Source organism: Rhinoderma darwinii, chromosome 3, assembly GCF_050947455.1.
Source record: "Rhinoderma darwinii isolate aRhiDar2 chromosome 3, aRhiDar2.hap1, whole genome shotgun sequence".
NCBI lineage: Eukaryota > Metazoa > Chordata > Amphibia > Anura > Rhinodermatidae > Rhinoderma > Rhinoderma darwinii.
Window position 1 is genome coordinate 88,144,553 of NC_134689.1, and position 16,181 is coordinate 88,160,733.

At 45.4% G+C, this 16,181-nt stretch overlaps 1 long non-coding RNA gene across 2 annotated transcripts in view; it reads right to left on the reverse strand.

Annotated features, from left to right (window-relative positions):
- The window catches only part of LOC142748976 (uncharacterized), a 442,387-nt gene that overhangs the window by 45,849 nt on the left and 380,357 nt on the right, over window positions 1-16,181 (reverse strand). The window lies entirely within an intron of this gene.

The window sequence follows — 16,181 nt, forward strand, 5'->3', positions numbered from 1 at the left end:
GGTTCATTTGGCGGATGTATTGCGAGGGGAAATGTACGTTTGTTTTGAAGGCCCCTTGGGTGCCCACCTTAAGACAGAAGATAGAGAGCGCATTTGGTGTGATGAATATGTTGAGATATTCCCTCTTTTGCCATTGGAAAAATTTAATTTGGATAGAGGAAAGGCTAATGAGAGTAAGAAAGTGGAAGAAGAGCGGAGGGGCATTTTCGCCTTATTCCTCGTTCTTTTTATAACTGGGTGCAAGCCTTTTCTATTTTGAATAGTGTTATTGGGGAGAAGATGCCAGAACACTGTTCTGCGCTTTTTCTATTGGAGAGGTTTATAGGGTGTATGGCCGGATGGCGTGGCTAGGTTATGACGAATAATTTCGCCCTGGTCTGCGGTGGGATCACAAGGCTATAGGCCTGTGGATGAAGCTTATGGTGTCTCCTTGGGGGGACACCAGCCCTTTCAGGGCGATGCCTTCGGTTCCTCATCTGCAACCGTATTGTCGGCAGCTATCAAAAAGAGTTGCTGCTGGCAATACAATGAAGGTCAGTGCCGGTTTGGTGCCGCGTGCAATTACAAGCACGAGTGCAGTGGGGCTAATGGCTCAACAAAAGTTGTGCAAAATGGTAGGGGAACAGTGGGTGAGGTTAGCCAGAAAGATAGTAACCCCGGTAAGGGTGGGAAAAATGACCCCTTACCTTAGTAGATATCCAGACAGGAGAGTGGCGAAGGTTTTACCGAGGGTTTTCAAATTCCTTGTAGTTCTGAGGCGCCTCCTGTGCTTTCCCGGAACCTTCGTTCCGCCTTAGCGCTTCCTCAAGTTGTTTCAGGCAAACTTTTGAAAGAGGTAGAAATTGGGCGGATGGCGGCTCCTTTAAGGGATTTGCTGCTGGCCGATTTACAAGTTTCTCCACTAGGCGTTGTTCCAAAATAAGGAACCCAATAAGTATTGGATGATACATCACTTGTCCTTTCCTTCAGGTATGTCGGTTAATGATGGCATTGACCGAGGTTTATGTTCGGTGTCTTATGCGTCATTTGACACCGCTGTTGATTGGGTCCATGTTTTTGGGAAAGGGGGTCTTTTGGCAAGAATTGACATTTAGGGTGCGTTTCGCCTGTTGCCAGTTCATCCTGACAGTTTTCAACTTTTAGATTTTTCATGGAAAGTGTTTTTTTTTGTTGATTTATGCCTGCCAATGGGTTGTGCTATTTTGTGCTCGCTATTTGAGACGTTTAGTACGTTTTTGGAGTGGGTAGTGAAGGATGAAGCTGGGATCATATCCGTCCTTCACTACCTTGATGATTTTCTTTGCATAGGTCTCCATAGGTCACGGGTCTGCGCGTTATTGTTACAAACAGTTAAACAGGTTTTTTGGTAGTTTCAGAGTCCCCTTAGCACCGGATACGACGTCGGGTCCGGTGACGACAGTGAAATTCCTGGGTATCATGATTGATACTGAGGCAATGGAGTGCAGATTACTTGAGGATAAATTGTCGGACTTCCTTGAGATGGCCGGCAGAGATCGCCAGAAGCGCAAACTTCAATTGCGAGAACTGCATTCGTTGCTAGGCAAATTGAATATTGCGTGCTGGATTATTCCTATGGGGTGGGTTTTTTGTCATAGATTGTCTTTGGTGATGTCAGCGGTAAAGTTTCCTCATCAATTTGTCAGGTTGTCCTCAGATTTGCACGTTGATTTGGCAGTGTGGGAAGAGTTTTTAGAGAATTTTAACTGTCGTTCGGTGTGGATGTCCTCGCCAGGTTTCAAACGCTGACTTGGACATCTTCACTGATGCTGCAGGTTCTAATGGTTTTTAGTGCGTATTGTGCTGGTCAGTGGTGCTCCATGGCATGTGTCGTGGGAACAGGCGGGGTTTCTTTCAAATATGGCGTTGCTGGAACTCTTCCCCATTGTAGTGGTGTGTACGTTGTGGACCAGGGTTTTGTGTAATAGGCGGGTGCGTTTCCTTTGTGATAATCCGGGGATGGTTCAGGTTATTAATAAGCAGTCTGTCCCTTCACCACTTGTGGTTCGTTTGTTGCGATATCTGGTTTTGTGTTGCATTAGAATAAATTGTCATGTTACAGCTGTGCATGTTCCTGGTGTGTTGAATTCTGTTGCTGATTCACTGTCTCGGTTTCAGTGGGATAGGTTTTGTCTGCTGGCACCGGATGTGGAACAACAGGGGAGACCGTGTCCACCGATACTATGGTCGCTGCCATTGGGACAGCAGGAGGATTGATTCGGCAGTCAGTGAGTGGGGCTTACCTGGGCGAGTTACAGGTCTGTATGGTCTGAGTGGGATGCTTTGTGCGCTTCTGTGAGCGTCGGTGTGCCAGTGGCTGATGTGCAGACGGTGTTGCTGTATTTTGTTAGATCATTTGCAACTCTTATGAACAGAAAAATGTCTGCATTGGCATTTTTCAAATTTACATTTAGTGGAATTCCGGATTGTACACAGTCATTTTTGTTGAGACATGTCATGCGGGGTTATAGGCGAGAATTCTCGGGTATCAGTTGATCAACGGGGGGAGTTTTCTTTTTCATTGTTAGAACAGCTTCTTGGAATTCTTCCGCAGATTTGTACGTCTAAGTATGAAGTATTGTCGTTTCAGTTAGCCTTTGCTCTGAGCTTTTTTTGAGCTTTTTGGATTGGGGAGTTGGTGTCCAGTAGCGCTCAGCAGATGGATGGTTTGCAGTATGCAAATGTTCATAGAGTGGATGTTGGTCTGGTATGTTGGTTGCGTAAGTCCAAAACTGATCAGGTGGGTCATGGAGTTGAAATCTATGTTTTGCTTGGATAGTTCTATAGGGCGTCCTGTGGGGTGTTATAATTGTTTCCTGGAAGTGCGTCCGAGTCGGCAACGTTCTTTTTTGGTGCATGAGTCGGGTGCTGCTTTGTCTCATTTCCAGTCTGCAAAAAGCCAGAAGTGGATCCAGGAGGTAGGAGAAGTATAAGTTCTTCCTTTATATTTCCCATTCCTTTTGAAACCACTTCTGACATTTGCTCAAAAATCTGCTTCAAAATCTGCAACAAATCGCGATGTGTAAACATAGCCTAAAGCTGGAATTATGTGTAGAATCATAGTACCGAGACCGAGGTGTGACCTAATTATTTACTTTTGGGAAAAAATGTCAAAGAATTCCTGCCATTTTTTCTCGACCTTTTCCCCATAGGGAAACATTGAGGTTGCGCAATGGTCACAGACAGTAACACGATTTTAATACCATAAGTATAACATAACCATATTTCTCTGCTGAGCCATAGCCGAAATGGCGAAGAGTCTCTCTGTCTTGGACTACTCAGGAATCACGCAAAATACCTCACACCAAAGTGGGCCATACACATGTCAATATGCCCCAGATCCAATGGATGCTGTCCATTAAAGTGTCATACTTAGCAATATATCTGCAACCATGCAGATAATTTTTCCTGTGAAATATGTAGCAGATATTGTTTATGTGCATTGCCCTTCGATTAAGCTACAATTGTTTAAATGTCGTCTGCTTTGGACAATTCCATTTTGTTAAAAAGGTCTCACAAAAAGTGGTTTACATGTTGCTCCACTGCTGGAACCTGCAGTGATCAGCTATAGGAAACTCTGCAGCAGGTGCTCAGTTTCAAAGGAGAAACTAAACATTACACATTTCTCATTTAAATCAATAGACTGTCCGTGTAAAACGCATCCCGATCCCGACCGTTTAACCCCATCAATAGCGACCGTGGTATCTAAGCTCATCGCTCCCCCGCAACGCAATCGTGGGGTTGCCGATGATTGCTATGGCAAATGGAGACCTAACAATGGCCTCCAGGTCTGCCATCTACGGAAGCCTATTTTGCACTACCCAGGGTCGATTCTAGCTTTTCTGCTGCATGAGGCGAAAGTTGAAATGGTGCCCCCCAGATCTTGATTGACATCCTCCTGGCTGTTCTACATCACTAGCAGCCTCCTCCAACTCTTGCAGATGCGCCGTTGCTTTGTAACCCCCTGGCATGCGCGGTGCAGCGATGAAGCCAGGCAGAGTACACCTCGCTGTACGGTGCATGCCCGAGAAGTGCAAGGCAATGGCACATCCGAGAAAGTTAGAGGAGGCTGGTAGTAATGTATAATAGCCAGGGGGATCACAATCAAGCATGGAAAGGTAGGCTTGGAGGCAGGACTATGTGACTCTTCAGGATAGCGGCACCGCCCCATGACCCTTTAATAAGTAGTTAACATATCGTGTGCGCCGTTTTAAAATTTGATTTTATAGATTTTGCTGCATCTAATAAAACACGTACAGGGGAATGTTCGGAAATATTGTTAGGTTATGTATTACCGCATGGTGGCAGTTCAAGGGGTTAAACCTACCGTCAGGTTCCCATTAAATATACAATGAATTGAAAACAATTCCATCTGCCCTACAATTTTCTTATTATAAATATATCCTATATAATTACTGCTCCAGGACCAAGCTCATACATATATACAGTACCAGAACCACGCTCAATATACATATACAGCATCAGAACCAAGCACAGTACATAAATACAACACCAGAACAAAGCTCAGTACATAAATACAACACCAGAACCTAGCACAGTACATAAATACAACACCAGAACCAAGCTAAGTACATATATACAGCACCAGAACCAAGTTCAGTGCATAAATACAGCACCAGAACTAAGCTCAGTACATAAATACAGCACCAGCACAAATACAGCTCAATTTAGTGCAACCCCTGCCGTATAGGTTTGTATGGTGTAAAACTTCAGCTCCCAGCATGGCCCGAACAATGGTAAGAATATGCTGAGAGTTGCTGTTTCATAAAAAAAAATCATATCACCCATCATCTCGCTGCAGAACATACAGTGACTACAGTACTGATTAGTGGCAGAAGAAACATTTCTATTAAGTGACTCACAGGTGACATCTTCTCAGATTCTAGTTCTTTTTCTCTTTTTTCTCCATCCAGTCCAGGTCTTTATGATATCATCTCCCAGCTACAGACGATTTCTGCAGTTTCCCGTTTAGATGTCTTCAACTTCTCACTTTTCAAACATTTCTGCAAACTATAAACGAAGATAAAATTGCCATTCTCGCACTATGCCCCTAAATATAATAGCCACATACACTGCACCTCTAATTATAATAGAGCCATAAACTGTGTCTCTGATTATAATAGCACCATACACTGTGTCCCACACACACACAGTGCCCCCTGTAGATAGTGCCCCCATAGAGCCTCATTTAGACAGAGCCCACATAGAGTACCCTGTATACAGTGCCCCAAATAGAGCACCCTGTATACAGTGCCCCATATAGAGCCCCCTGTAGACAGTGCCCCACATAGAGCCCCCTGTAGACAGTGCCCCAGATACATAGTGCTCCTTATAAAGCCTCCTGTAGATAGTGCCCCGCATAAACCCCATGTAGATAGTGCCCCAAATACAGCCCCCTGTAGATAGTGCCCCTCATAGAGCCCTCTGTAGATAGTGCCCCCATAGAGCCCACTGTAGATAGTAGCCCCTGTAGATTGTGCCCCACATACAGCCCCCTGTATATTGTGCCCCAAATATAGCCCCCTATAGATAGTGCCCCACATATAGTGCCCCACATGTAGCCCTATAAAGCCTCCTGTACATAATTGCCCCCACAGAGCCCCTTTAGATAGTGCCCCAATAGATAGTGCCCCCATAAAGCCCCCTGTAGATAGTGCCCCAATAGAGACCCCTGTAGATAGTGCCCCAAGTATAGCCCTCCCTGTATATAGTGCCCCCATAGAGGCCCTGTAGATAGAGCCCCCAGTAGATAGTGCCCCCATAAACCCCCTGTAGATAGTGACCCCCATAAAGCCCCTGTAGATAGTGACCCCCATAGAGACTCCTGTAGATAGTGCCCCACATAGGGATTCCCCTGTAGATAGTGCCCCACATATAGCTAACCCTGTAAATAGTGAACCACATATATCCCTTTAGCCTCCTGTAGATACTGCCCCCCATAGAGCCCCCTGTAGATAGTGACCCCCATAGAGACTCCTGTAGATAGTGCCCCACATAGGGATTCCCCTGTAGATAGTGCCCCACATATAGCTAACCCTGTAAATAGTGAACCACATATATCCCTTTAGCCTCCTGTAGATACTGCCCCCCATAGAGCCCCCTGTAGATAGTGCCCCCAATAGAGCCCCCTGTAGATAGTGGCCCTCATAGAGCCCCTGTAGATAGCGACCCCCATAGACCCCCTGTAGATAGTGCCCCACATATAGCCCCCTGTAGATAGTACCCACATAGAGCCCCCTGTAGATAGTGTCCCACATAAATCCCCCTGTAGATTGTGCCCCACATATAGCCCCTACCTGTAGATAGTGCCCTACATATAGCCCTCTGTAGATATTGCCTCCCATAGATCCCCCTGTAGATAGTAGCCCCTGTATATAGTGCCCCAAATACAACCCCCTGTAGATAGTGACCCCATAAAACCCCCTGTAGATAGTGACCCCCCATAGAGACTCCTGTAGATAGTGCCCACATAGAGCCCCCTGTAGATAGTGCCTCCCATAAAGTCCACTGTAGATAGTGGCCCCCACATAGCCCTCTGTAGACAGTGGCCCCCATAGATCCCCCTGTAGATAGAAGCCCCTGTAGATAGTGCCCCAAATACAGCCCCCTGTAGATAGTGCCCCACATATAGCCCCCTGTAGATAGTGCGCCACATATAGCCCCCTGTAGATAGTGCCCCACATATTGCCCCCTGTAGATAGTGGCTCAAATATAGACCCTATAGATAGTGCCCCACATATATCCCCCTGTAGATTGTGCCCCACATATAGCCCCTACCTGTAGATAGTGCCCTACATATAACCCCTGTAGATAGTGCCTCCCATAGAGTCCAATGTAGATAGTGGCCCCCACATAGCCCTCTGTAGATAGTGCCCCGATAGAGTCCACTGTAGATAGTAGCCCCTGTAGATTGTGCCCCACATACAGCCCCTGTAGATAGTGCCCCAAATATAGCCCCCTATAGATAGTACCCCACATATAGCCTTCCTGTAGGTAGTGACCCACATATAGCCTCCTTGTAGATAGTGCTCCACGTATAGCCCACCTGTAGATAGTGCCCTACATATAGCCCCTGTAGATAGTGCCTACCATAGATCCCCCTGTAGATAGTAGCCCCTGTAGATAGTGCCGCACATATAGCCCCCTATAGATAGTGCCCCACATATAGCCCCCTGTAGATAGTGCCTCACATATAGCCCTTCTTTTAGATAGTGCCCCAATTATAGCCTCCCCATAGATAGTACCCCACATATAGCTACGATTGTAAATACATATAGCACTATAAAGCCTCCTGTAGATACTGCCCCCATAGAGCCCCTATAGATAGTGTCCCCATAGAGCCCCTATAGATAGTTCCCCATGGAGCCCCCTGTAGATAGTGCCCCCTGTAGATAGTGGCCCCATAGAGACCCTGTAGATAGTGGCCCCCATAGATCCCCCTGTAGATAGTGCCCCACATACACTCCTATGTAGATAGTGCCCCACATATAGACCCTGTAGATAGTGCCCCACATATAGCCTCCCTGTAGATAGTGCCCCACATATAGCCCCCCTGTAGATAGTGCCCCACATATAGCCCCTGTAGATAGTGCCTACCATAGATCCCCCTGTAGATAGTGCCCCACAAATAGCCCCCCCTCAGATGGTACCACACATATAGCCCCCCTGTAGATAGCACCCCACATATAACCTACCCTGTAGATAGTGCCCCACATATAGCCCCCCTGTAGATAGTGCCCCACATATAGCCCCCCTGTAGATAGTGGCACTCATATTGCAACTCACACTTTTAACAGAAAAAAAAAAACTTTACATACTCGCCTGTTCCCGCGCTATCCTCTTGCAATGCATGCCTGATTTCTTCTAATCAAGTCTGCTGGGTCTGAACGATGCAAGCGGCGTGATTATGTCATCGCACCGCTTGCGTCATTAAAAGATGCTGAATGGCAAGGCATTCTGCCCTGCCAATCAGCGCTGTTTAACAACGCAAGAGGTGCGATGACGTCATCGCGCCTCTTGCATCGTTGAGAGGAAAACTGACAGTTATAATATATACATCACGTTATTTATCTTGCACTGTGAACGGCATAAAAAATGAAACAAAAAAAACATTGCTAGAATTGCAGTTTTTTGGTCACTTCGCCTCCCAAAACATGGAATGAAAAGTGATCAAAAAGTCACATGTATAGAAGTCACAGCATTGTCCGATCCGGGGTGGAGCCTAGCCGCTGAGGTGATGGCTGCTGAATGAGTTAGCTGGTGTTACAGCTTTTGCTCAATGCGGCACAATCAAATGTTAACCGCCCGAAACTGACAGCTTTCTCATGGGGAAACAATAAGCAATTACTGGTGTGCATATCTGCAGCCTGGTGTGTGAGTACCTGCAGCCAACTTACCGTCCGTTCGCTAGGAGGCTGGACTGTCAGATTGTTGGAACTACGGACACCAGCGCCCTCAGAGGGGGATTATCTGCAGCTGTAATCCTGCTGAGCACGCTGCTGAGTCCACTGAGTCTGCTGAGCCACCCCGCCAAGCTGCAATCCTGCTGAGCCCTTCTGATCCCGCTGCTGAGTCAGCTGAGGCTCCTCGAAAAGAGGTATCCCCTGAAGAAAATCCCTGCTATTTTGAAGTACATTACTACTGGTGCGAGGTCTGGCTTTAGCGATCTGCTGCTTACTTACAAGGAGGTTGGACTTCCGTAACCACGTGTCTCGGCGCCCCTGAAGGGAACTCGCCTGCGGCTGTGCTGTGCTCCTGGAGGAAGAACTCACGAGAACTAGTAGTATGTTTGAAGGTGTAATCCAGTGATTTGAACTTGTACTCTGCTCGTGTCTAACTGTGTTTGTCCGGAGGCTTGGAGGTTGCTGTGGTTGGTGCCGTGTTGACTGGGAGGATCTCTGCCTTTTTCTGTTCTGTTTTTGGCTGGGACTTGAGGTTGAATTTGACGGCTGTAGTGGCTGTTGTATCAGAAGTGAGGGTTCTTTGCCCTTCTATTTTCTTTTTTTATGTCTGATAAATTGGAGAGAAGTAAAAATTTGTAAAAAGGACAGTCAAAATGACTAAACGTAAGGGTAGAACTGCCCCTAGGAAGCTGACAGAATATTTTGCTAACCCAACCCTTTCCCAGGAAGCCGATTCTGTGTCAGCAATTTCTGGTGCCCTGCAAGACGGGGTGAGCCAGTTTCCAAGTATATCTTTACAAAAACAAACACAAGATGAAGTTCCATCTGAGGATGGGGCTTCTATTTCTACCTCACCGTCAAATGGGGATAGGGACTCATGAGGGGACACCTTCTCTCCCTTGGTTTCTCCGGCAACTAAAAGCCCTGCCCGTAAAAAATCATTAAGGGTGGATGATTTTATGATGCCCCAATCTATAACGGATGAACCTTGCGATATCAATCAGTTCCCCTCCTCTGACGCCCCCATTGCTGTGGATACGTTAAAAGGAATGCTAATTTTGCTAGCGTTAATGTATTGGGCGAGCGTACTGACCATTTAGAACGCAAGATGGGAGACTTTACAATCGCCCATAATGAACTTGTGGATGCCCATAACGCCTTGGAAAATTAGGTCATTTGGCTCAAGCATAAAGTCACAGATGCTGAGGATCGATCAAGGCGTAACAATATTAAAATCCATGGTATAGCAGAGGAGGTATCTAGTACTGAATTGGCTCCCTACCTGGAGAAAACTATTCCTTGCCATAATACCGTCCCTTTTGGAGTTGGATATGACAATAGATCGGGTTCATAGACTACCTAAATCAAAAGCAGCACCAGATAAGGCGTTCCGAGACACGTTGGTTAGAATGTACTTCTTCCATATAAGGGTATGTGCACACACACTAATTACGTCCGTAATTGACGGACGTATTTCGGCCGCAAGTACCAGACCGAACACAGTGCAGGGAGCCAGGCTCCTAGCATAATACTTATGTACGATGCTAGGAGTCCCTGCCTCGCTGCAGGACAACTGTCACGTACTGTAATCATGTTTTCAGTACGGGACAGTTGTCCGGTAGCGAGGCAGGGACTCCTAGCATCGTACATAAGTATGATGCTAGGAGCCCGGCTCCCTGCACTGTGTTCGGTCCGGTACTTGCGGCCGAAATACGTCCGTCAATTACGGACGTAATTAGTGTGTGTGCACATACCCTAAAAGAGACTGATGTTTGAGGCTAGAAGAATAGGTTCGCTCCCGCCTCCTTTCATTAATATTTTTCTATTCCCGGACCTCTCAGCTGTCACTCTTCAAGCCCGCAGAGACTTTTTTCAAGTTACGAAAATCTTGCGTGACATGGGTATCAAGTACAAATGGGGTTTTCCCACAAAATTGTTGATAACGTATAATTGGACATTTGTTACTGCTACTTCTGTGGAGGAAAGGTTAGCATTGCTACAAAAATGGAACATTCCAAATACCTGGTATTGTTCATAGATCTGGGAAGGCCAATGTACCTTCCATACTTCCCCTGGATTGGAAGTCAGTGAGGACTCGGCATCACATGACCTGATACTTTTTGTATATGTCGTTTTCTGGCCAAAGCTAGTGTGGTGTCGATATATTCTTTATTTGGTTAACTTAACCTTGATATTATTAATTGAGCAATTTTCTCCATTACATTTTTCTCCTTCCCCAAGAGAATGCAGTGCGAAATTCGCACTATGATTGTTCTCAACTTATTTTTATTTTTTTACTTTCTCTCTATTTCTGTTCCTTTAACATGTGCTTTCTTGTACATAACTTACTTACAGTGAAGGAAATAAGTATTTGATCCCTTGCTGATTTTGTAAGTTTGCCCACTGTCAAAGACATGAACAGTTTAGAATTTTTAGGCTAGGTTAATTTTACCAGTGAGAGATAGATTATATATAAAAAAAAACAGAAAATCACATTGTCAAAATTATATATATTTATTTGCATTGTGCACAGAGAAATAAGTATTTGATCCCTTTGGCAAACAAGACTTAATACTTGGTGTAGTTGATGATGAGGTTTGCACACATGTTAGATGGAATTTTGGCCCACTCCTCTTTGCAGATCATCTGTAAATCATTAAGATTTCGAGGCTGTCGCTTGGCAACTCGGATCTTCAGCTCCCTCCATAAGTTTTCGATGGGATTAAGGTCTGGAGACTGGCTAGGCCACTCCATGACCTTAATGTGCTTCTTTTTGAGCCACTCCTTTGTTGCCTTGGCTGTATGTTTCGGGTCATTGTCGTGCTGGAAGACCCAGCCACGAGCCATTTTTAATGTCCTGGTGGAGGGAAGGAGGTTGTCACTCAGGATTTGATGGTACATGGCTCCATCCATTCTCCCATTGATGTGGTGAAGTAGTCCTGTGCCCTTAGAAGAGAAACACCCCCAAAACATAATGTTTCCACCTCCATGCTTGACAGTGGGGACGGTGTTCTTTGTGTCATAGGCAGCATTTCTCTTCCTCCAAACACGGCGAGTTGAGTTAATGCCAAATAGCTCAATTTTAGTCTCATCTGACCACAGCACCTTCTCCCAATCACTCTCAGAATCATCCAGATGTTAATTTGAAAACTTCAGACGGGCCTGTACATGTGCCTTCTTGAGCAGGGGGACCTTGCGGGCACTGCAGGATTTTAATCCATTACGGCGTAATGTGTTACCAATGGTTTTCTTGGTGACTGTGGTCCCAGCTGCCTTGAGATCATTAACAAGTTCCCCCCGTGTAATTTTCGGCTGAGCTCTCACCTTCCTCAGGATCAAGGATACCCCACGAGGTGAGATTTTGCATGGAGCCCCAGATCGATGTCGATTGACAGTCATGTGGTATGTCTTCCATTTTCTTACTATTGCACCAACAGTTGTCTCCTTCTCACCCAGCGTCTTACTTATGGTTTTGTAGCCCATTCCAGCCTTGTGCAGGTCTATGATCTTGTCCCTGACATCCTTAGAAAGCCCTTTGGTCTTGCCCATGTTGTAGAGGTTAGAGTCAGACTGATTAATTGAGTCTGGGGACAGGAGTCTTTTATACAGGTGACCATTTAAGACAGCTATCTTTAATGCAGGCACCAAGTTGATTTGGAGCGTGTAACTTGTCTGGAGGAGGCTGAACTCTTAATGGTTGGTAGGGGATCAAATACTTATTTCTCTGTGCACAATGCAAATAAATATATATAATTTTGACTATGTGATTTTCTGTTTTTTTTTAAATATAATCTATCTCTCACTGGTAAAATTAACCTAGCCTAAAAATTCTAGACTGTTCATGACTTTGACAGTGGGAAAACTTACAAAATCAGCAAGGGATCAAATACTTATTTCCTTCACTGTATATAACTGGGCAGCTTTGAATTTTTCTTTTTAGAAAAGGATGTTGCCCAAGGCTTTTTTTTTAGAAAGAAGGGTTCTGACGTTAGGATTCTAGGGTTTGGTTGGCATTTCCACGCGTTCATTTGTACTTGTTTCTCGACCTGTAGGTATGGTACTAAAATTTTCTTCATTTAATGTCAGGGGACTTAACAGTCCTTTTAAGAGAAGCTTGTTGTGGCGTGAAGCTAAGGGTATGTTCACACGCTGAGAGGCATTTACGTGTGAAAAGACAGACTGTTTACAGCTGCCTCGTTTCACACGTAAATGCTCCTCCTCGTAATTTACGAGGCGTCTGTGACGCTCGTAAATCTTGAGCTGTGCTTCATTGAGTTCAATGAAGAACAGCTCAAATTACGTGGCAAAGAAGTGCCCTGCACTTCTTTGCCGAGGCAGTCCATTTACGGGTCGTCGTTTGACAGCTGTCAAACGACGACGCGTAAATTACAGGTCGTCTGCACAATACGTCGGCAAACCCATTCAAATGAATGGGCAGATGTTTGCCGACGTATTGTAGCACTATTTTCAGGCGTAAAACGAGGCATAATACGCCTCGTTTACGCCTGAAAATAGGTCGTGTGAACCCAGCCTCAGGCTCTATAATGCGATGTCTTATTGGTGCAGGAAACTCACTTCCAGGCGGAGAAAACCCCAAAATTTTCAAATAAGTTTTTCCCACACATCTTTACCTCTTCATGTTTGGCTAAACGTAAGGGGGTTATGATTGCTATTAAAAATTCAGTAGTCTTCACTTTTAAATCCCTTATAAGTGATCCCCAAGGAAGATATTTGTGAGTAGTATGTGAAATTAATAATATATTGTATACTATTTTTAATGTATACTTTCCCAATAAACGTCAACATCACTATTTGGTCTCTCTGTTATAAAAAATTAAAGCCTTAACACAAGGCATGTTGCTTGTAGGTGGAGACTTTAATATGATTATTGACCCGGATATAGATTGTACCACTAGAAATAGACAGGCTTTCCCCTTTGCATCGACTATGGCAGAGGAGGGCCTGTTTGATGTGTGGAGATATCAATATGGGGGGGAGAGGGATTATACTTTCTTTTCTCCCCCACATGGTTCCTACTCCAGGATTGATATGTTCTTGGTAAACAACAGGGTACTTTTACAGTCACAAGCTTCGGCAATTGGACAGATAACATGGTCCGATCACGCACCAATCTCGCTCTATATAGATGAAAAAATGTTGTTCTCCCACCCGTCACAATGGTGCTTGAAAGATTATATACTCCACCACCCTGATCACGCCGCAAAACTGTCTAAAGAACTGACCCTTTTCTTTGAAGAAAATGTGGGTTCAGTTCCCTGCCCTTTTACTGTGTGGAATGCGCATAAAGCATTTATGAGAGGGCTGCTGATTAAACCTTGCTCTCAGGCTAAGGCTTCATGCACACGACCGTGCTCGTAATTACGACTCGTAATTACGAGCACGGGAGGGCACGGCCGGCCGCGGGCAGCCGGCCGCTTTTGCGAGCCGTGCTGTCATTAAAAAGTATAGCAGCACGGCCCGTAAAATAGAAAAATAGAACATGTTCTATTTTTTTAACGGCACGGGCACCTTCTCGTGAGAAAACGAGAAGGTACCCGTGGCTAACACAAGTCTATGAGCCCTTTATTGCGGGTCGTAATTACGACCCGCAATAACGGGTGTTTTTACGGTCGTGTGCATGAGGCCTAAGAGGAAAAGGGAAAACGAGATTTTCAACATTACCAGGCAGATAACAGTCATAAATGTTAAAAACAAAGCTACACCTACACCGGCCTATTTTCACGTTCATGTTCACGTTCATGCGCTGTGATAGCTGCTGTTTCTGACAGCAGGCTATCAAGGCATAATGGGCCGGGACCATTTACTATGGTCCCGCCTCGCCGATCGCCGCTATTGGCTAGTCAGTGAGTAACTAGCCAATAGCAGCGATCGGTCTCATTCTGCACAGCAGTGCTCGAGCCCGGCGTTCCTGAGCTGTGATAACTGCTGTTTCTGACAGCACGCTATCACAGCATAATGTGCCGGGACCATTTACTATGGTCCCGCCTCGCCGATCGCCGCTATTGGCTAGTCAGTGAGTAACTAGCCAATAGCAGCGATCGGTCTCTTCACTTCCTCTCTCTGACCTCACATCCTGCTGCAACCACCCTGAACGCCCTGTTGGAGTTAGCGAGGCGTTGAGAGCGGTTGTGAGCAGTGAGTCAGAAGAGAAAAGAAGTTAAAAAAGTGAAAAAAAGTTTCTAAAACAACGTTTTTTTTGCTTCCCACCACCCCATCCACTACCCACTCCTGTTCCCTTCCTCTTTGAGTTCAACCCACGTTTTTTGGTCAGTGATCTCCTATCACTGACCACTTTTCAGTCTTCAGGACAAAATTTCTTGGTCCCTGGGGATTTTTTTTTCATTTTTTTCTATATAAAACATATAAAACAAAAAAAATATATAAAAAGAAACAAAAAAAAATAGTTAGTTTAGCCAATTTTGACAATTTAACTGGTTAGTTTAGTATTAGAGTTAGTTAGTGTCAGGGAACCGTCAAAAAGCGTAGTTAGGTATAGTGTCAGGGAATTTAGCGTCAGGAATCGGTCACCGTAGATAGGCTTAGCGTTAGGGACCCGTCACCGTAGTTAGGTTTAGTGTCAGGGAAGCTTGGAATAATCTAGATAGGTTTAGTGTCAGGGAATCGTCGCCGTAGTTAGGTTTAGCGTTAGGGAAGTCCACATAAAATTTAGTTAGGTTTAGCGTTAGGAACCCTCGCCCTAGTTAGCTTTAGTGTCAGGGAAGTCCACTTGCTCTCTAAAAACAAAACACGCATTTGTGCTAGTTGTGCTATCCTATTGCTCCCAGTTAGGGATTTATTTTTTGTCTTAGCACAACAAGCATGTCCCAACGGATATTTACTGCTGAAGAGGCGTATGCATTTCTGGCCTCCGACACAGACTCGTCGGATGGTGATACACTATTTTATTTGTCTACCTCCTCATCCAGCGATGAAGAGGAGGGACCCCCTAGGAGACGCCCCAGGACCACCACCATAGTAGAAATCCCTGAGAGAAGTGACCCCATTCGGACGCCCACACCAGACAATTATGAACCCCAAATCCCTGAGTACACGGGCAGCCCAGGGATCAAATTTAACACGGCAGGGTTCAGTGAGATGGACTTTTTCAAGTTCTTCTTCACTGATGACTTTATAGAGCTAATGGTCTCCCAGACTAATTTATATGCCCAACAGTATATCACCAAGAACCCCAACTCATTTTATGCCCAATCCCAGAGGTGGACTCCTGTAGACGCAGCAGAGTTGGGCAAGTTCTGGGGACTGCTCTTGAACATGGGGCTTCTGAAAAAGCCATCCATTAGGACCTACTGGAGCACGGACATCTTATACCACACCCCGATGTACCGTATGGCCATGTCCAGGATGCGTTATGAGGCAATACTTCTCTTCCTACATTATGCCGATAATGAGCAGTGCCCACCCCGAGATGACCCCAGTTTTGACCGTTTATATAAACTGAGACCCTTATTAGACCATATCAGCGCCCGGTTTGCCCAAGCATACACCCCCGAGAAGTGTATTTCCATTGATGAGTCCCTGGTACATTTTAAAGGGAGGCTTCAATTCCTCCAGTACCTGCCAAGTAAGAGGGCAAGGTATGGCGTGAAGTTGTATAAGCTGTGCGAGAGTGCATCAGGGTATACATATAAATTCAGGATATATGAAGGGAAGGACAGCAGTATTCAGCCCCCAGAATGCCCCCCCTTACTGGGAATTAAT